Source organism: Planococcus citri, chromosome 3 (assembly GCF_950023065.1).
Source record: "Planococcus citri chromosome 3, ihPlaCitr1.1, whole genome shotgun sequence".
NCBI lineage: Eukaryota > Metazoa > Arthropoda > Insecta > Hemiptera > Pseudococcidae > Planococcus > Planococcus citri.
In genome coordinates, this window is record NC_088679.1 from 37902012 (window position 1) to 37924699 (window position 22688).

Below are 22688 nucleotides of genomic sequence, written 5' to 3' on the forward strand. Positions count from 1 at the left end.
GTGAGGCCTCGAAATTTCGATAGATCTATTCATAATTCATTTTTTTCCCCGATCGAGCAAATTAAATTTTCGAAAATTAGCAACGTGAATCTTGTTGAAGTACGAATTGATTATAAAGTTTTCGTTATAAAATTTTACAAATTTCTGCTTCTTAAGTGGTTCCTAAAATTCCAATAAAGGTAGGTCCACTGAATTTGTTTCAAGTACGCAACCATATGAATGACGTGAATTTTGTAGGAGTTGAATTTTCTGACTCATGACTCGTTTCTTATTAAAAATATAAAAATTTGATCAGATTAAAATATTATTGAGCTAAAATGTACTTACTTACTTCACATCCTATTTTTGATCTTTTGTCTTTTGAATGGATTGGTGATAGTTTGGAGCCGTTTTGAAGCCAACAACCAATTTTCGAGGTTTTCAGTTAGTATTCAAAAAATTTAATTTGGGAGGAAACGTTCAGAATTGATAATCGACGATCACTTGAAGGGGTAACTTGCACTCAATATTCTGATCTGGAAATTGAAGGGGCAAGAGTATAGAAATTTTCGAAAATACAATTTTTAATCATGGTTTCCAGCACAACTTTTCAAGGCAAACAAAAAAGGTTCTCTTAGACAACAGCCTATCTCTAAAATTGAAGGCGCTATGGACAAATGAATCTTCAAGTGTGCTTCAAAATTTCTATAAATTATTGACTATGGCTCTTTCAATTCCAAAGATAGGAAATTTCACGAAATAACATTTTTTGTTTGTCATGAAAAGTCATACGAGAATTCACCTTAAAAATTTGCAACAGTTGATTTTTTGAAAATTTTGAATTTACGAAAAAATATTTTTTAAGTAGATATTCCCGAAAGCTTCCAAGTTTCTAAGTTTTAAATAATATAGACAATTTTGTAAATGGACCTTTTTTGTTCGTGTCAAAAAATTATGCCTGAATGCATGATCAGAACTTTCGAATTCTGCAAATAGGGTACTTGCCCCTTCAATTTTCAAGTTAGGCACATGTTCGATGAAATGAATATCAGGTGCAGATTACCGTATTGACGATTATCACTTCTGAACGCTCCTCGTTAGTAAAATTCAGAGCTTTCAAACTCAAATTTCGTTTTCTGATGACCTTTTTGATTTTTTTTTTTTTTTTTTTGATTCAATTGTATGTCGTTGAATTATTCTGACACAGATTATTCTTCATTTTTTGTTCAATGTTTTATATTCTCGTTATGATATGCACAGAATTAGATCATTCATTCATCATCACCCAATTTACATGGGAAAACATTACGATAAAATAATAAATAAAAATTAGTTTTATTTTGTAAAATTCATCGCATAATACAAAGCTTTACATTTATACAAATTCATATACAATTCTTTTCGTCTATACACATAGGTACAAAAAGAGAAAAAAAACATATTCGAGAATAAATATAAAAAATAAGCACGTAGAAATAAATAAGTCAATGACTAGCCTTAATATAACCGTAATCTATAAAAAAAATTATTCGTTGGAAACCGATTTAAATAAATATATTAAAAAACAAACGAAAGAACAAACAAACAAACAAACGAAATGCAAAGTAGAAAAAAAATGAACTGGAATTACACTACTGGAATTATATAAGTCAAAAAGATGAATAGGTATAGAGATGGAGTAAAATGAACTCAGCCAGACGGTATCTATCGATAAATTAATCCGATATGTAAAATACTAAGACTGAAAAATGACTCGTGGCAAGAGGACCGATAGGACAACTACTTAATTTGGACGAATACAGGTATTAGGAACATTTAAGCCGAGATTTGAATGATACATCATTACATGTTATACATATTCTGTCGATATGAATCCACATATCGTTGATCTAATTACCGCGAGAGAATGAACAGGTTTTTTTTTGTTTATTATAAATGGTCCATCAGAAGAATTTTATGGTAGTGTATTTATATTCCGCAGGAACTTGGAACGAAAAAATAATAAAAGGCAGATAGAGATAGAAAAAGAAGATATTTCGATTCATTACATATTAGGTAGGTATATGTAACATATGGTTCGCCATAAAAGAATGCATTATGATTGTAAAAATTACGAATCCATCAGCGTGGAATATATTACGAGTTGAATGGCCAAAAAATCGAATATTTCTCGTGACTTTGCCATAGGTTATCAACCAGTCGTTATAATTGTCTGCATACGGAGCGAATACACATTAGAACAACTCGACCCAAAACTAATATATTCGATTGTATCCCAATTTTCAACTTAACGCTTCTAACTCGGCTGCAAATTTAATTACAATGTTACCAAAAATGTAACGTTATATCGTCGTATCCGTTCCCATTAAACGTGCCAGATGTAGGCTTTCCTAAAATTTATATCGCATTTTCAACCCACCAGAGTCATCTGCAATTCAAACCTAGTAAATTTGTTCGTCGTAAAACTTTCCCACTTTCGGTGTAATTTTTTAATCGGTACATCGTTTTTATCAAATCATCGATTAGGTCTAGATTCTGGTCGTTTTTTCTCTCTCCTAAATCGAGTTAATAAAAATATCAAAGTAATCAAAACACAACAAACTCGTCAACGAGATGGATTTATTCTGATCACACGAATCTGATTATACCTATTTTAGTTCCAAAAGGATTTTTTTTTACATCGTCGACTACAAACTTTATATTCGTACCTAATTTCAATCCTAAACATTTACCAATTTATTTTAAAATTCCCGCCAAAAAAATTCCAACCTGAGAAAACAATCGAAAAGAAAATAAAAGTTACACACAGTTCATAGGTTATAGGCACTTTTTCTCTAACTGGTATAGTAATTTGGAAAGAATTACGTACGGTATGGTCCATTCAAACGTATCAATTAAAGCACATAACGACTGGCCAAGTCACGAAAAATCGTTTCAATAAATTTCACATCTGACCTATCTTATTGCCTACTAAGCATATTTTAAAATTAACACAATGACTTAAACGCTCGTGATGGAATTAAACAAAAGCGAACATAGTGGTAAAAATAGTGGTTTGAATGTAAATCTATACGCATGAAAGTTATGAGCAACATAAAAAACCATCCAAGCCGTACAAGTAGAAATTTCACTGCGACTGCCCCTTAAAAAAAAAATCCAACGAGAAATGAAAGACGGTTCAAATAATAATGATTAGCATGAACGCGTTGCACATTCTACAAAAAGAAAAAAAAATACGTATGTACGTGGCACGAGTAATACACTATATAAATAACAATCAAACAAAAAAAAAATAAATTATAAAGGAAATCGAAAATGCAACGAATTAGAAAATGCAAATAGGATAAAGTTCGATAATACAAATAAATAAAAATCATTTACAACAATAAGTATTTTATGCTACATATCACAAGGTAATTTTATCAGTTCGGTAATTGCATAACACTTAATCTAATATAGGAAAAATTTGCTCGCAAATATTTTGCTCGAATAGCAAATTATGTTTTTTTTTTCAAAAAAAAAAAAAATGAAATAAAATAATAATAAATAAAAATTAACGAAGTCGTAAAAAAAATGGGTAACTTGCGTAACGCAATGTTAAATTGTACGTAACAATTTTTTATATTTCAATACGAATACTTTGGAAGACGCCCCTATTTTGAAAGAATTGTGTTTCATGTTTTGGCTACGACGAGTAAAGGTACTACTGATACGAGTAGACGATCGACGTTATAATAATTAATATTTGCGAGGATTATGTGTAAATTAAAAACAAAACAAAAAATTTGGTTTAAATTATCCGTGTTCGAGTGCAACAAAAATTTGCCAGAAATATATCCAATTATATCACATCTGTTTATTGGTAAGCAGTCTTCTGGAGAATCTGAAACAGAAAAATACCGAAATCGGGTTAGTCGTTTAGAATTTTTGAAGTATTTTATTGGGGCAAAATACAAAAAAGAAATTGTGAAGACCAAATCATATGACATGACTAAATACGTAGGTATAGGTAACGAAATTTTCAATACTTCATTGAATAATATTCTTCAATAAAATTACTTAAACATCTATCGATATCTTATAAATTAATCTTCAGCGAGGAATGCAGTTTAAAAAGAGGATCAAATGGAAAGTTCAATTGCTGCAAACCGTGGCAAAAAAAATAAATAAAAAAGTAAGGTCAGTTTTAAAATTCTGTAGCAAAATTAAGAAATTCTTCAGAAGTGAGTTTTTCGAAATTCCCAAATGGACATACCCACAGTCAATTCAGTCAGGATAAATGAAATTCGCCAGGGCTTGACTATATATTGTATAGTTAGGGAAAGAAACCTACTAACATGGTGGAGGAGGGGAAGGGAGTATTTTGGGTTTCTTGGATGAACGAAATAAGTTTATAAAAATTAATGGGACAGTTTGCTTTGAGTAGAAGACCATCCAGAAAGATTTCAAATCGTGCAAGGACTTGAAACAAGGGTCTTCTGAGCTGGGATTATTTTACGAAAATAAAGGTAAAATTATTGCTTGAGCCAAACAAGAGCGGAAATTTTGGAAATAGTGGGTTTGCAAAGCAAACAATGCTTATTTTTGTGTATTTCAAATTTTTATCTGCTAGAACCCCCCCCCCACCCCCAAAAAAGATGTTTCTGCGTTTTTTATTGAGTACAGTCAGTGAATTTTTTTTAGAACGTGAGTTGAATGTTCACAAAAACGTATTTAAGAATCAAAATACAGGAAACGTTTACATTGAAGAAAAATTGATTTTGTAATTTTCTCAGGAAAAAAGATCGCAACAAATTTTTCAACGGGCGAAAATTTCATCAATCGAAAATATTTCATAAAACAGAATTACGACTTTTCAACATTATTTTATTATTTTAATAAAGTTATCGAAAAAAAAAAAAACGTTTTACTCAAAAATCGAAAGTTTTTTTTAAAACAAACTGCAACATGTTTTTTGGAAAAAATATGTTTTTCGTTCAGGTAAAATAAAAATTTAATTTAAAAAAGTAACCCACATGACTAATTATTTACTTTTTCTTTCATTTATAGGCTGGAAAAACAGTTTTAATCACTCAAATCAATTGATGAATGTCAAATCCAAAAATCTGTCAGTGTTGCCCACTTATTCTATACTTTTAATTTCTCTTTTTCCATTAAAACAGTACAAAAATCCTCTTATTTTGAAATTTTTCGTAATAATATACCTACTGTACAGTGCGTCCAAGAAAACCTCTAAATCAAAATGTCGAACTTTTACAAGATCTACCTATACGAAATTTCTACCAGACCTAAAATACAATTAAGTACCTACCTTATTATTTCTTGGGTGTAAGTAACTTAATGTGGATCGTTCATCAACTTTTTTTGAATTTTGAGCTATCCTAGCAAAAAATCATGGCTACATGACCTCAATAAGACGCAAGAAAAATCAATTTTTTTGGTAAACGTTTGACCCCCCCCCCTCCCTTCAAGCTCAAAGTTTTGATCAAAAAATTTGAAATTTTTTCTCCGTTTTATTGAGGTCATGTAGCCATAATTTTTTATTGGGCTCTATCAAAATTTGAAAAAAATTGAAAAACGACTCATCCTAGTGTACCTATTTATATTCGTTCCCCTCTCTCCAGAAAAATATGCTCTTGAGATTCGGAAGTATTTAATCATTAGATTGCTCTGAAAAAGCAACTGCCGATCAAAGCTCTAATCTGATTAGATCTGTTAGGATCCATCCATAAGATCCGGGATCTGATCAGATCTGATCAAATTCAATAATTTTCCACTGTTGCGAGAATGCAACGGTGGTTTCAAAATTTGTTTTAAATTGTGACCCCGATGTATTTTATGAGCTCCTATCTTCCTTAAGATTACCGTTTAACCAATCAGTAGGTATAATTTTTCTACGAGACATCAAAATTCAACATTCAAACAAGAAATCAGCCTCTCAGCTTTCTCATCTCTCTTAGTTCTGTGCTACTCATAATACAACATATGTTACCTATAGCATTTATTAGGAGCTATAAAACAATGTTCTACGACGACTTTATATACCCACACCTAACAAATTAACTCACTTATGACACTTGGAGAAAACTTTCAAAATTTAATATCCAATTTATCCAATTACTCTGATACTGTAGATTAACAAAATCAATGCAACACGTATTTCGTAGCACACTTCAAACCAGCTTGTTCGATATTTTTATGTACCCAGTTCGTAAATTTGTATTACATATCAAACCTTATAACCCATCGTGGTGACCCTTAATAAAGTATGACAAGAATTGAAAGTGGTTCGTAGTCGTAGATATTACGAGAACAATTTGCCATATGGATAAGTACCACGTAATTCAGATGAGTAATTCCACTGTGGCAAAATCAAGTGTTAATAAAAATATAAAAAATTCCTGAAATAATGTTAGCATCATCACACCCATTGCTGCCTGGTAATCAGTATCACATCTCTCTCTCTTTCTCTCAGTACCCTACCTATTCTACTTGCACAAATATGGTCACTCGAAGAGGGTAATCGAACTCGTCACACGGTTGCATCGATGAGCTGACGGCCTCGACGCGACGCTTCGGGGGGTGAGGCAGAGAGGGGTGCCGATCGTCATCATCTAATAGTAAAAAGTAATGCACACGTTGCGTTACTTTTACAGTACACAGTAAAGGTATAGTAGGTAAGGTACCTATAAAAAGGATACAGCAGCGAACAAGTCTGCAGGTACAGTTGTTTTCAATATTCGCTCATTAACGACGATATAAATCAATCAGCATCACGACGTAAACACGAGACCACTTGGCGAATCAGTCCTAAGACGGGTAGTGAAACCGAATCGAACAGAAATTTTTATGGTTTTTAGCGGACAGGAGGAACGTTACGGTGTAGAAAATATTACGACACGATGTCAGAATATAAAAATATTATCAAGCGCGTTCAACTTCTATCTTCTCTTTTTTTTCTCCAGCCTCTTCTGCTTCTTATTCCATAGCCTCAATATGAGAGGAGATATCATTAACCGAACGCAACTGTAGGTGGCTTTTAACACGCACACAGGAATCCTTGCGGTGCACGGTGGTGGTGCTCCGCAGAAAGAGAGAAAAACGCAGAATAGCAGACGCACAGCAAAGGAGGAAAAAATTGATGATAATGTATGTATAAATTAAGCAGTGTTAAACGAGTGACAAAGAACATAATTCATTCCAAAGGTTAAAGTGTCTTTAGGAATAACAATTTAGTGTTGGATTATTAGTTGCTTCTTAATGTCGGTAGTCCTACGCGCGTTTCAGCCTTCTTCTTACTTTATACTATATACAGATACCTATAATAGAGGTAGGTACCACACCAGATTACCCAGATGATGGATGCTGAGTGAGAGCTGCATTGTTCTAGATTGGCTCGTCGCACTGGTCGAGTCGTAACCATCATAAACAACGCGTTAGAATTATTATCGACAATATTCCTATTTCCAGAGCTATCATCGAAGTACACACTACATTGAGCTAATTATTGAAACGCGATCGTTTGTACGACGTATGCAAATGCCCAGCTACAAACATCCGTAGGCTGCCAATGCCGTGTCTGTCGTCGTATAATAAAAATTACTTACCATCGATTTTACTCGAAGGCATCACCTCATCTCCCCAACCTACTGTTTCAGCTCCGAAATTATATTCGGTACGTAGCCCATACCATAAAAGAGAAGAAGGTAAACCGATTAGCTTTTCTTAATGAAACAAAATTACCGTTTATTTGTCCCAAAGGGTTGAAATTCGGTGTATTTTATCGTTGCAGTAGGTATTCCTATAAAAACTACTCGTATATAATTGTTTGAGAAAAAAAAAGCCGAAGCCGACTTTGGCCTCAGCCTCTCGTACATCGAAAAACATTCGAATAAAAAGCGCTTGCCTGCCGTTATATTTAGGTTAGTATTTTCAGTTTGGTTTTTTTATCGTACACGATGGTGGAAAAAAATTAACAATTAATCCGATAAGTTTCCGGTATACGTAGAGAATTCTAAAAGTACACTTCTCAGAATCGAACCGCACATTTGGAAAAAACAAAATAACCAAAGAAGATTGATCGACGACGACGTAGCCTTTATACCAAAACATCCAGCGAAATGTTTATGTTTATATGTTTTCGTTTTTCCTGCTTCGACTATACATACTCGTATAATGTTGTAGTAGAATCGAAAACTGTAGGCGAAATAGCCGACATGGGCAACTGGTACTTACCAAATAATATGTCAGATAACACCCGTTTGCAGCTTCCAAACATTGAAGCATGGTTGTCGTCTTCATTTTGGAATTATATATAACCAACGTCCGACGCTTAACGGGTATTAATTTGTAAACCACGTCTTCCTTATTAAGTTGAATTATAAGCTTGGCCAACTCGTATGGTATGTATTTGAATTAGGTAGGTATTTTTAGATGACTTTTTCAAACCCACCTATGAACTAACAGAATGTCCTAATGACATTACAGATAGAAAGTTTTCACTTTTTTTTTCAAAATGTGAAAAGAGTAAGGGATATTATTATACCCGCCTCATTCTTAATGCCACCTCATCTCATTCAGTTTTTTATTTCAGAAAGAAACATCGTACATACAAGAGAAACTTGGCAGAATTCTTGAAAAATCGGTCGACCCCCCCCCCTCTCCTGACTTTATAAAAATGGAAAGAGGGTGTCGACCACTAAAATTTTTCAAAAATTCAGCTTATTACTACAGACCACAGAGTGACCACTCTTCAAAAACTCCGGATGAACAATACAAAAAAATCAGGGAATTCTGCTCTTCTAAAAAAGTTGCAAAAAGTCCGGAAATTTTGTAAATTTTACTACAAAATCACAGTTGAAAATCGTCAAACCCTATAAAAAGAGAAATAAGCTAAAACTGTACATTTTTTCAAATAAATTGAAGAATTTAAATTTGAAACGCACTTAGCAAGAGTACAGAATAATATTTTATTTGATTTTTCCTGTGACTTCCATAATTGAGCTTTTTTGTATCGAATTCTGAGATTTCACTTCGTTGAAATCGTGAAAACGTGACTTTTCAATTTATTTGAAAAAATATGCATTAACGCCTTTTTCAGGGCCTCAGAGGTGCTCAAAGTGGGGGGGGCTCCAAAAAAAGGGTTCAAAATTGCGAATATACAGGGAGCTTAATTCAACATTTTCATCTAGATAATTGAATTGAATATTTATACCTCAAAACGTTACGTTTGGCGCAAATCGCCGGTTTCTAATTTTCCAGGGGTTCCTAAATATCGAAATTTCGAAAAATTGGATTTTTGAGTACTAGCGAAAAATTTTATTGGACTCAAAATTTGGTAGGATGAAAGTCTTTCAGATACTAATAAACTGTAAAAAGATTTTTGGCGGGGTTCAGAGGAGTGCGTTCAAAATGGTGGTTCCAAAATGTGTCAAAAATCAACCCCTCCTCCCCCTCTTCTGCCCTCGAGGGTCGAAAATTAGAAAATTACCTCGAATAACGTTTATCGGGTTTAAACAGATATTTTACGCCAATTTAAAAAAAATAATACTCAGTGGTTCCTAAAAAAATTTTTATTCACAACTTTGGGAACCCCGGAGCCCAAAAAATGGTCATTTTGGGTGAACCAACCACGGATTCGTATTTGAGACATTTATTACAACATTTTAAGAGTGGTCGAGTCGATAACTATCTGGTGCTAAAAAACCGCCTTATCCCCTCTCCTCCTTTGGCACAGACCTTCAGCACAAAAAACATACCCACATCAAAATGATTCAACTTATGACAAACCACAAAAAAAGAAGTTGAACCCGGAATTAAAAACCTACAATAGGAAAAAAGAGCATCCAAAAAAAAAAACTTGAAAAGAAGAAAAGAGCCTAAAATGTTTTTTTTTTGGAACAATGGGATATTTTTACAATATTTTTGAAAACTTTCCAAAAAACTGACAAATCAACTTTGACAGCTCAAGTTCGCGAATCGCGATTGATCCCAGTAATGAATAAATAAATAAATAAATAAATAAATAAATAAATAACCCTAAGTATTACCGAGTTCAATGAACCCTTGTTTAAATCTATAACAATTACTCAAAAAAAAAAACATGTTACACGTTGAAAATAAAATACTTACCTTTGCGACCTATCAAAATAGGATGAAATTTCACACTGAATCCAAAAATGGCAATGATTTTTACTTTGGTCTCAAAATTGAAACTTTTACCCCCTAAATAGCAATTTTGAAGCGAATTTTCGTGATTTCTGTTTAATAAGTACCTATAATATCCTTACAAACTACCAAAATGGATTGAAATTTTACACTGAACTTCAAAATGGCAATGATTTTTATATCAACCCCATAACTGAAAGTTTGATCTTATTTTTATCTAGAAAAATTTGGCAATGGTATCATTAAAAATTATCTGTGAGAGATATCAAAATGAGGAGAAATTTTACGCTGAAATTCGAAAACTGCGGTGATTTTTCATAATGGACTGCAAAACGAAATTTTTAGTCTCCAAATCTAGGATTTTTTTGATATACTCTCACAATACCACTAATAACGTTATAATATAATATGAAGATAAATAAACCTCACTTGATGAATTTGTTTGATATTTCATTTTAATTTCAAAAGGACATCTACTATGTACCTATACATGTTACGATGAGTAATTGCAGAAGCAACGTGCTCATCAACGACAGCAATAAATTGTTCGACGATCAGAAATTCACATCATACATTCATACAGTATCACTTTTTATTGGGAATATTCACTGAAGCCTCGATATCCACTACAGTTTACTATTTCTTGGCAATTTACTTCAATTGCAATACCATTCGGTTCGTTGAACCGATAGTGACTGATTTGAAATACGTGATGACGTTAGAAATTTGCAATTTGTAACTATAAGATACGAGTTACGAGGACGACAACGTTCAACGTCGTTGCGACGACGGCACCTCGTGAAAAAAATTCCAGCCGATATTTGACTCGGTGCGAACTTCATTACATTTTCTTGAGGGAAAAAGGCGCAAAAAAACCTCGGCGTGTACTTTATTGTTACGGTAAAACGAAAACAAACGAGAACCGTTAGTGTGTGCTAGGACGAAATCGAAGAAGAGGATGCCTAGCACGCCGGATAAGCTTAGGAGAAAAACGTGATTTGAAAACCTGATGTATTGCAAGTATTATACCGCAGTTTGCTTTAGTGTAAACGGATTTTCAAAGTTCACTTTTATACTATAGGCTGATTCACGTCCAGAAATGTCCATACACGCGGAACGACCAATGCCAAAATTTCAATTCAACCATAACTTTCTCTTTTTTATATTTTCAATTCAATTTAAGTATAAAAGCGTATATGCCTCAGCCCCGTAATAATATAACTTCTATATACTCAACTCGTACGATGAATTAACTTTATCAAGGAATTTCATCGATCGATCAATTAAGGCGAGAGTTGTTATTTTTTTTCGTATAGCAAAATTGTTCGTTCAAATCGAACTTTTGGTATACAAAAAGTCTGAAAAGTTTCGAAATGCGAGTAAAATCGATCGTGTGTAGAATTAAATAAGGGGGAGAAGTCTTCACACGGAAACATCACCCAACTCCCATATCGGTCGTTATTATCTAAATCATCCCGAATGGTAATTTTTCAACGACAAAATAGCTGGAAAAAACGCGTAAAATTTATACCGCTGGCATGAAATTAAAAGCACCGCCGTCCTATCTGCCCGGAATCAAACCGTTCAGATACCGCGGCCACCGAAAACCCTTATTTTGTCTACATAATTAATGCACTCGGTCACCAAAACCGAATTCCTCGCCGTTTCACGCCGCACCTTCGCCACACATTCGACTCACCTACTATTACTTCGAGTGTACGTATAATCTTCTATAAAAATCCAAAAATAGGTTGTGAAGAGTTTACTCCTTAGCTATTTAAAAAGGGGTTTCGTCCTTTCAGAAAATGTATTCTTCCTGACTTAATTTGGTTTTTTAGACCGATCTTTCCAATTTTCCGGATCCTTCTCAATCTCAAACATTAACCACAAACAAGATACGAGAGGTGAGAGAATCAAAGAGTCATAACCGAGTAAAAATAGGTGAAATCCTGTCTTCAGATTTAGAAACTAACTGGTGAAAGTTGTTCCTTATGGTCTCAAAACCTCCACAGATGCTACTCCACCATCAACTTATCCAAAAGGAGTGAAATTGAAATATTTCAGTTGAAAATTTCCATCTCTGGTAGTTTCCAACCAAATCTTTTCAAACCTGAAAGGATCTTAGAGTGATATTTGTACTTATTTATTATTTAAGTATAAAAATTGACAATTTTTTTGAATGTATTTTCTTGGTAGTTTTTTCAGAGGTGCTTCTCCTAGATGTACAAATATTATATATTTATTTGCTTGGAAAATTTTTTATGCCTGAGTGAAAGTCCTTCAAAAATGCGAAAAACTGTCCTTTTACGATTTTTTCCGCCCAAAATTGATCAATTTGTCCAATTTTTTTTCAGTGATACATCATAAAAGACTCCAAACTAAACCTTTCATCTGAATTTGGGCCTTTGTCACTTTTTTATACCCAATGTCTCCAATTTTTATTTAGAAAATTGAATCGATTCAGGTTGGGAACCCCTCAATTCCCTTTTTGGGTACCTCGCCGAATCACCGGTCCAAAATTTATGTCTAGACCATCAACTCGAAGTACATCAATAATTGAAATTTTAGATTTTTTTACTCGAATAAAAGCTTTACATGAGCAAACAAATGTAAAATTTTAATCTCTGAAGTTGCAACGTACAATGATGTATTGATGTAGGTATAGTCCATTAGACATCAATTTTGGCTCGTTAGGTCATCCGGAAAGGCAGGTCAAAGATTCCCAAATTTGCTTGGTTCAATTTTCCAATAAAAGTTATAAAACATAGAAAAAGTTGACAAATTTGGGTTGATGGTGTGGTTAGGCATATTTTTTGTTTTATTGCTGGGAAATTTTTCAAACCAAAATTGTTAAGCTTGGAGAAATGTTCAACAATTTCCATAAATAACTCTTAATATAGTCTAACATTCCTGAAAGTTTGAAAAAATTCGGTGTAAAATTGCCAAAAATTAAAACCAATTTTGAAAAATTTATCAAAAATGAGAAAAATCAAATGATACCCCTAACCCATAGTACTTGAGTGGACGAACAGACATGTTATTATGACCAATTGCCTATCTTCAAAATTGAAGGGACAAAAATCTGATTCAAAATTTCCAAATTTCGAGTGCTCCAAATTTGAATTTTGAAATTGTGCTTGCCCCTTCAATTTTGAAGATAGGCAGCTGGTCATAATAACATTTTTAGTTAGTCCACTCGAGTACTATGGGTTAGGGGCATCATTTGAATGATTCAAACATCTTATTTTTGATGAATTTTTCTAAATTGGTAAATGTTATTCCAAAATAGGGATAATTTCTTCAATTCGCAGACAGTAAAAAAAAAATGTTTGTACCATTTAAATGATGCCCCTAACCCATAGTACTCAAGTGGATGAACATAAAATGGTATTATGACCAATTGCCTATCTTCAAAATTGAAGGGGCACGCACAATTTCAAAATTCAAATTTGGGGCACTTGAAATTTGGAAATTTGGAATCAGGTTTACTCCTTCAATTTCGGAGACAGGCAATTGGTCATAATAACATGTCTGTTCGTCCACTCGAGTACTATGGGTTAGGGGCATCATTTAAATAATACAAATATTTTCTTATTTTTGATGAATTTTTCAAAATTGGACAATTTGTTCAGATCTAATCAGATTCGATTGGGGAAACCTAATTGGACCTCATTAGGTCTGAATTGATCCGATCATACCTGATTGATCACATCAGACCAGATCAGATCTGGACATATCCCGAATCCAATAGGATCTGACCGGATGTAATCGTATCAGAATTTTGATCGGATTTAAATTCATTCAGACCAGATCAAATCCAATTATTTTCCACAGGGTTGTTCATCGTAATGAGAGGGTAATGCACCTAAGGGGTGACAGAAACAAGAAATATGGCAATTTTTCAACTTAGCATGCAGTTCAAACATAACTTTGTCCAAATTCTCTGATCTCAAACACGAAAATTTTTACAAAGTGTCATTAATTTGAAATTTACAATAGAATCGTTTTCAAGAGTAAAATTATAATAAAATCTCTATTAATAATTTTGTGAAAAATTTGATAACACGTTCGTGTCATCACATCGAGAGTCTGGTTTTCGGTGTGAAATTCAATGACCTCGGAAGAAGAATTACCTCGTAGAACTTTTTTCTGGCTTTTTTAGATGCAGTATACCTATAGGTATACGAGTAGCAGGAAAACGGCGGCGTGAACGCTACATTTCCATACGATGAAAATTAGCCTACGTTCGAGCTACCGTATTGATTTATGCGCATCCCACATAGCTAAAGTTGGTCGTATGTGCGTTGTATTGTATATGGTACATATAAAAACGACGACCATCTGTTAAATTTCGATTACACAATTTCTGATCAATTACAACGTTGCGGAGCGTTAATGATTAATTCTAAGGAAACTTTATGGTTAAGGTGATTAATCGACATATACGAACGGTACGAACAGACTGAAAAATGATTTCACCTTGTTGCGCCATTTATAACGCATACCTTTAGAATCGCAAGAGAGAGTAAAAAATATAGTAAATCCGGATAATTCGAGCGCCGAAATTAATCCGATTTCTGGTGGTGTTTTTAACGCTGGCTACGGCGGCGCGACGCGACGCAGCAAACAGCACAGCACATTTTCGCCAAACCACGTTGGCAGGTAATTATTAACGTTACGAAACAAAAAAGAATTACCGCTATTTTTCCCGCCTTTTTCGGCATGCCGTTGAAAAATTGTTCACAGGGTACGCTAAGACTCGGTATTTATGTGGTCAATCTGTCAGCTGATCGCTTCAATCAGCAACGTATTGTTCATACGGTTCCGGCACCACATATATACTATATATCGTCGCAGACTCAACGCCAAATTACTATCAATTTGTTAGCCAGCCCGATCGACAAACTACTATTTATTTGATGTACATTATCAGAGCTATCTGGTATATTTTGCTATACGTGTAAAAGCTTTTTCCGTGATTTCTTTCCCTTTTTTCCTTTTTTTTTTTTTCATTTCTATTTCATCTGTTTCTCTCCCTCTCTCTCTCTCGTTCCCCCTTTGAGTCTTTCTATAGTTTCTCTCTTTATTACTATTTGTACGTAGACATACGCATAAGATGAGTATGGTACCACATAGTGAGATACACCTACGTAAGCACGTATGAGGTATGACATCTCGTATCAAATTAGACCCATCTCTCAAGTCGCGCTTCGTTTCTTTAATAGGCGCTAATTACCTACTAATTACTCTTCGATGACTTCACCATAGCGGTATTTTTTTAATTAATCGAACAATATAATTGGTACCGATGATACGGAGAAGCGAACCGAACTATGTCTTGTGTTGTAGAACTTAACCAGTTCATGTAGCTCGCCCATGTCCAACTCTTATGTTCTTTCAATTATTATTGTACCAAATGTTCCAGGCACTGGCCATTGCACTCTGCGCTGTCATACACATACGTATAATCTATGGAAGATATTATCCTCGAGAGAAAGTTTTTTTTTCTTTTTCAATTCTTCATAGGTGTCTAATACTGGCCGACAACCTTTGCTATTGGATGACCTTGATGTTACATACACAAAAAAGGTTTAAAACCTATTAGTTCTTTACCATCATCATCGATGATACAGTAATTTCGATCTGAAAACTCGGTTAATCGATTATGCCCATGTTTTTCACGCTAGCACCCCACCGATCATCAAGTACCACGTTATATTCATCGTATGTCATGCACCAGCTATAAAACGGTTCAGTTCAAGTCGCCAATTTAAACGTACAATTTTACTAATAGGCTGCGAAGATGAGTATACGTGAAAGGTAGGATGAAAACTGCACTCTACAAACAACTAAGGAGTCGAACTAGTCCTACAAAAAAAAACAATATTATAATATAAAAAAATTCGAAAAATGCTCGAAATGTCCTGGCCTTTGATTCAGATTCTTAGTGTGTAGTTTTCCACTTGCATCCATGGGAAGATTTCTACATAATGTCAGGCTGTTTTCAACTCATTTGAGAATGAAAATTTGGTATGAAGATCTCAGCGATACAAGGTAGTAGGGATCTCAATTGTACAAAAAAATAGCTCTACTAGTCTACTCGACTGAGCTGTTAAATGACTGATTCTCATTCTAGGCACTATTACAAAGAAAGTTAGCCATGATGCTTATCCCTTCCGCCCTTTAAGATGGTCACTCCCAATATTGAAAGCTTGCGTATCATTTCCCTATGGCTCCTACGAAAAAAAATTTCCAATAAAAAATATCTTACAAAATTTTTATTTAGGGCAGTCGTTTTCCCTTGAATTAGAAAAATTTCTTCTAAAAACCATTAAAATTCTTGTTTTCTCGGTTTTTACAAAAATGTTTTAAAAATATGTACCTAAGTAGAGCAAAATTTATCATAAATTCATAACCAGAACTAGGAAGTGTTCAGAATAAAATTCCTTTTCTAAAGAGGCGTATACCGATAATTTTTCTCATACCAACCCCCCCCCCCCTTCAATTGAACCGAGCCCTCCTCCCCCCAAAAAAATGTTCCGATCTATAAAATACAGTTTAAATGAGAGGTATTTCTCGGAACCCAATCTACAATTTCAATTGCAATAAAATTTCATTTTAAAGCTACCCTTGCCCCTCAAATTCGAAAAAAAATGTTTTTGAAAATCACAACATTTTAACCCTTTAAGGTTGTGCTCACGGTATGTTTTAAGTGAAAAAAGTATTATTTTTGTTTGAAATATTTCAAAAATTCGGGAAACCCTATTCTTTATTTTAAAAAAAAGTAGAAATTTTGAATAAATTTTAGACAAAAAATTACGCATGCGTTTAGTTGTTTCAAATTTTTCTTGATGAAAAAATTAATTTTCAAAATATCTCGACAACGCTCAATGATCTCTTTGTTCCAAAATAAATTATATTGAAATTTTGAAATATGTACATGACAAGTTCCTAAAATTTTCATGGGAAAAGTTGAACTGAAAAAGATGGTGTTTGAAAAAAAATTGAAATTGATTTTCATATTTTTTATCAATTACCTGAGAATTTTTTCATCTAAGTATCCAACATTTTGTCAGTTTTCAGATTTGTTTTCATTTTCGTAACTTATCAGAGAATTTTCTACAATTGTTCCCAAAATCTTTTCTGTTTTCAGAATTGAATTTTTTTCATCGTTCACCAGAAAATTCCTTCATTTTTTAGGGTTCTATCTATTTTTCAGAATTTTCTTCGTTCATTTTTTTCAATTATAGGTACATGCCTATCAGAGCATTCTCAATATGTTTCCCAATTTCTTCATTTTTATCGTAATTTCCTCGACATTTTTGACATTTTTTCAAAAATCTCTGTTTTTTTATACTTAATTCTTTTTTTTTCAGTTTTCTTGATTTTTATGAATTACTTATTAGAGACTTTTCCATTTTCTTCTGAGACTCTATTTGTTTTCAAAATTTATTCCTTTCTTGGTCAGAATTAGAGAATTTCTTGCATTTTCATGAACAGAATTGACTCTTTTCAGACTTTTCTACCATTTTTCTTCAATCATCAGAAAATCTCTTACAATTTGTCATAATTCTCTGTTTTCGCAGAATTTTCCTTATTTTTAGGGTTTTCTTCATTTTTTTAAAATTATGTATCAGAGAATTTCTTACATTTTTTTAGAATCATCTGATCTCTTCATGCAACATTTTCTCCATTTTTAGGAGAATTTTCCAGTCCAATTTTTCAGTTTTTAATACATTTTGTGTAATGTATTAAAAACTGAATGTTTCCATACCCATGAAATACATTTTCAGGGAATTTCGAAAAAAATCGTTCTCAAACTTTTGCCATTTTCCATCAATTTTTTTTTTTTTTTGAACTTTGGTGATTTTCAAAATTATTTTGACATAATTTGTTTAGTTTTTCGTAACTTTCAACAATTTTATTATTTTTTTTTAATTTTTCGAAATTATGTTGTAACAAGGTAGAAAGGTTTTACTACTCGAAAAGTTCTAAAAAATACCACAAAAGCAAGGAATGCATTCAAAAATACTTTGCAAAAAGTAAAATTTTTGTCAAAACTTGTAACCAGCAGTGGTGTGAGGATTATTTGGGTTATAAAAAAATTGAAAAGTCGGTGTGGGCGAATTCATCTAACTTACACTGCCTCCATAGGGTGTCCGGGGAGTGGTGGTTTAAACTTCAGATTTGGATACAACCGCGTATATGACTAAGAAAAAAAGTTATGTGAATGGTGTGGCCTATCTTCAAAAATTGAAGGGGCAAAATACGTTTTCAAAATCTAACAGCCTGAGCCAAAATCCAATTTTGACCATGGGGATCGGTAGCACATACTTTGAAAAATGAATAAAACTACCTATTATGACTTTTTGCATAATTTGCAAATTGAAGGGGTTACAAATAATTTTCAATTTCAAAAAATCGCGATGAAAAAAAATGAATGCCAAAATGGATACTAGATACTATACATCAAAAAGTAAACAAATTTTGTTAAGATCATTTTTGTTCTTACTCTAAAATTTAAAAAGTTTTTAAAGCTCAAAAATTTTCGATTTGCTAAAAATTTTATCAAATTTACAATTGTTGAGCTTCAAAAACTTTTTAAATTTTGGAGTAAGTAAAAAGATGATCATAACAAAATTTGTTTATTTTTTGACGTAGTAGTATCCAGTTTTGCATTCATTTTTTTCATCGCGGTTTTTTAAAATTAAAAACCATTTGTAGCCTCTTCAATTTGCAAGTTGGGCAAAAAGGCATAAAAGACGTAATTTTATTCAGTTTTCAAAGTACTATCGACCGGACGGACCCCCATGGTCAAAATTGGATCTTAGATTTTGAAAACGTGTTTTGCCCCTTCAATTTTGAGGATAGGACACACCTTCATACGTATAACTTTTTTTCTTACTAGTTGGTGGTATCCGGTAATCTGAATTTTGTATCATCACTCTCCGGACACCCTGTATAGCCTTTGCTTAACAGTTTCTGTGCTTCGTTAACTCGTTTTTTCTGATTATTACATCCATTTTCCTCTCTTCTTTTTACTATCCCTCTTTTTCGCCGGTTAGGTACTTTACAGGAAATCAAAAATGTTTATTTCGTTTATGGCATCCTCTCAGTTAAACATCAAGCTATACATTAACAAAGATGAAAAACACCAGTGTATAGACGAATGTCGAATAAGTTAAGTAAATAATTGAGAATGATCAAATATAGGTTGTTATAAGGTCGTAAAGCGTGTTTTATTTTTTAATAATACGATAAGGAAGAAATTCGGTTTAAAAAATATTGCGAATCGTCTGCACCATGTTCGCGTACCAGCAGTCCACTCTCGTGACGCCGATCGTAAATTTCCAACAAAATTAGTAGCAGATCTAAAACTGAAAGCTTTTACCTGTGTATACCGATTATGGTAATAAAACTAATCCCGGATTAAAATTCCTGGCGTAAGCTTTTTTTTTTTTACAAAGTATTCTAGTCGTCGTCGAATTTAGACTGGTTAAATTTGTTAGATAAGCATGAGCCAGAGCGTCGAGCAGCCCAGGGGACGACGAAGACGACGATGGCCTGGCAATCACTAAGAATGGTACTACGGAGATATCATATACTACAGGATAAAAGAAAGAACCGGTCCTCTCGCGAGATCGGTGTTGTGTGAAATTTATGATTAATTGGCATCATTACCGTATGGAAAAGTGACTAAAGATATCCAACCGCACACGAATATAAAAATATACGCGTCCATTAATGGGCGCACAGACGCTGACTATATTTTTTTTCGCTCCTTTCGTACGGATTATTAACGATCGTTTAACTCGTTACCGTGCGAGCAGTGTTCATAGACAGTAATCGAATTACACTACACCACGTACCAGTTAAGAGAGAATTTTTTGTCAATACGCGAACTTCCTACTACCTATACCTATGTTTTTATATATGTACCTACAATGTTGGTCAGTGGAGATATTTTTTCTTTCGTTATTAATTTGGTCGTTGACACTGAATTATATTCCGACGATTATTTATCTCGGTCGAGTATTATATTTCGTATGGAGAAAATTTACCTATTTGTGAGGCGATTGGTGTTAAAACACGGAACCTTGTTATACTCCCTTTACTCCTCAACGACTAATTAATTATTTTCCAAGTTCTCTATCCGTTACCATATAATGTTTTCAAGTTGTAAAATAAAGTTGTCGGAGGCGCCTCTAACAGCGTTCTCATCATCGCTGGATTGAATTTGTCCTGTGAGATCAACTTGTTCCAGTTCACAAAAAAAGGGTTCGAATTACCTGTGACATTTTTACGTGTATAAAGATACGAGACAAATTGTTCGATTTAATTGAAAATTTCTTCGTATAAGAAAAATCTATGGAATTTTATACCTGAGCGTGAGAGTTTCGATTTACTCATTTAATTATCAGAAATATGATTTAGAGAGAAAAAAATGCCCAACCAAGGGATAAATATAGGCTTAATACTTTTTGCAAAAAAAAATCTTTTTAGTTTATAATAAAATCACGTATTAACAAACGAACCATATCTAGTAAAACGCTTCTTCGCTTCATTAAATATTTTCGGTCAACTTCACCACGTCCATTACATCTCTGATTCTTTTTTTCCTACGTATTTCTCCTTCATTCTGTCGGTGAGTTTTTATTTGATTTTAATATTTCATACACAGCGGATGCTCTATCGATCGATTCGATTGTGCGAGTATTATTCAATTGTAATGGTTCGTAATCATTTTTTACTCTATAGGAATATAATTTTTCGCATGATTAAAAAATCAGATTTTTCCGTAAATAATTCTTAGAAAGTGTTTATTACGATCAAATGGAATTGCAATGTCTGTTTTTAAAGAGTAATTGATGAGTCATTTTTATAGTTGGTGGAGAGAGGGGAGCATGAGAGTGGAGTGAGTATAGATTTGGAAACGCGATGTTGTGAAATCAATAATAGGTACGATCGATTCAATTTTCCAAACATTCAGAATTCTCACAAGGAACCCTTGTCGTGTTCGATTTTGATTTCATTAAAAGTTCAATTCAAAAAAACTGTGTTTTTCGAAACTGTCCTGCCACAATTTTGGTCATCTTGGTTGAATTTTCGAATTATGAAAGATTTTTACAAATTTTTCAATGATAATTCTTTGTTGAAAAAATCAGTTATAAACAGGGCTTTTTTTGACGGTGACGCAGTTTCCCCAAAGTAAAGTTTAAAAGTATCGAAAAATCACCATTAAAACTAAAAAAATAAAAAAATAAATTTTGGTAACTTTTCCAGAAAATTTTGATTTTTTCAAGGTCAAAATTATTTAAATACAAAATCTATTAAGGTTGCCACGTTGAAAATTTTGAATTATACAAGTAACATTATTACTTGAAAAACAAAAAAAAAGTAATCAAAATTTGTTATTTCAAAAAGGTTCAAAAACAAAGGTTACCTACTTTTTTATACATACTACCAAAAAAAATTTTCAAACAATAAAAAAATACCTACGTTATAGGTACCTACTTTGATTTTCTTCTCAAAAAACAGTGGCGGGGGCGGAGTATGAAAATTAGGGACTTGCAACTTCAATTTAGCGCCCACCCCCCCCCCCCGGGAAGAAAATACAAAAAAGGCCTGGTTGTAAGTAATGTATTATATGTACATACATACACATTCTTTCCGAAAAAATCAAAAATTACCAAGTCAAAATGTTTACCAAAACTCAAAAAGCAAAATTTGTGCCCAAAAATACTTGCATCAAAAACCAGTTTTAAATGTTGAATTTCATTTTAAAATTTTTGACAAATTTTTGAAAATTCAAATCGTTTAGGAATTTTTTTAGTAAAAAAAAATCAAAATTTGATATTAATCAAGGTAGAATAATGAAGTTTGGTTTATGCCCCACTCTTGATCTCTCGAATTGATTGGTGATGGTTTTAAGCCCTTTTGGAGCCGTCAGAAAATTTTCAGATTAATATCCAGCTTTGGAAAAATTTGTAATAAAAAAGGGCTAAAATGACATTCAATATTTTTTCACATCCCTAGAAAATCCAAAAATCAGCTGGAGGCTCTGAAGTTTGAACAAACTCGAAATCACTCAATCTATTAGAAAGGTCATTCATAAAATATAAGTCAAATACGTAGCATCTTTCTATTGAGTCAATTCTATTAAATTTTGATGTTTCCATAAAAATTAAGCCTTTGAATTTTTAAAAAAATTCATTAAAAATTTACAAATGAAATTCAGCTTGTGAAATTCTAATTATTAGTTCATTGTTGTATTTTATTTCGATTTTTCTTTTGTTTGATTCAAAGAATTATCTTCTAGTTTGGGATACCACTTGTGTAGGAGGGGGGGGGGGAGGCGCCCAGAATATAAAATATTCCAGTTTCACGAATACAGACCTTTCTAATTAAATGTTCAATTCTGGATTGAACACAGAAAATATTCAACTTCTCGAGACAGTTTTTGGACAAAAATACAATTTAATTATTCACTATTCAGATATGGTACCTACATTTCTGTGTAAAAGCAAGTTTTTCCCTAATCG

General features: G+C 33.0%; 1 protein-coding gene across 1 annotated transcript in view; it reads right to left on the reverse strand.

Annotated features, from left to right (window-relative positions):
• Positions 1–1295: 1295 nt before the first annotated feature.
• Positions 1296–22688, reverse strand: part of LOC135841944 (toll-like receptor 7) — a 147762-nt gene continuing 126369 nt past the window's right edge. The window contains exon 3 of the transcript XR_010558029.1: positions 1296–3862. The gene's annotated coding sequence lies outside the window, so the exon portion shown is untranslated. The remainder of the gene's footprint in view (positions 3863–22688) is intronic.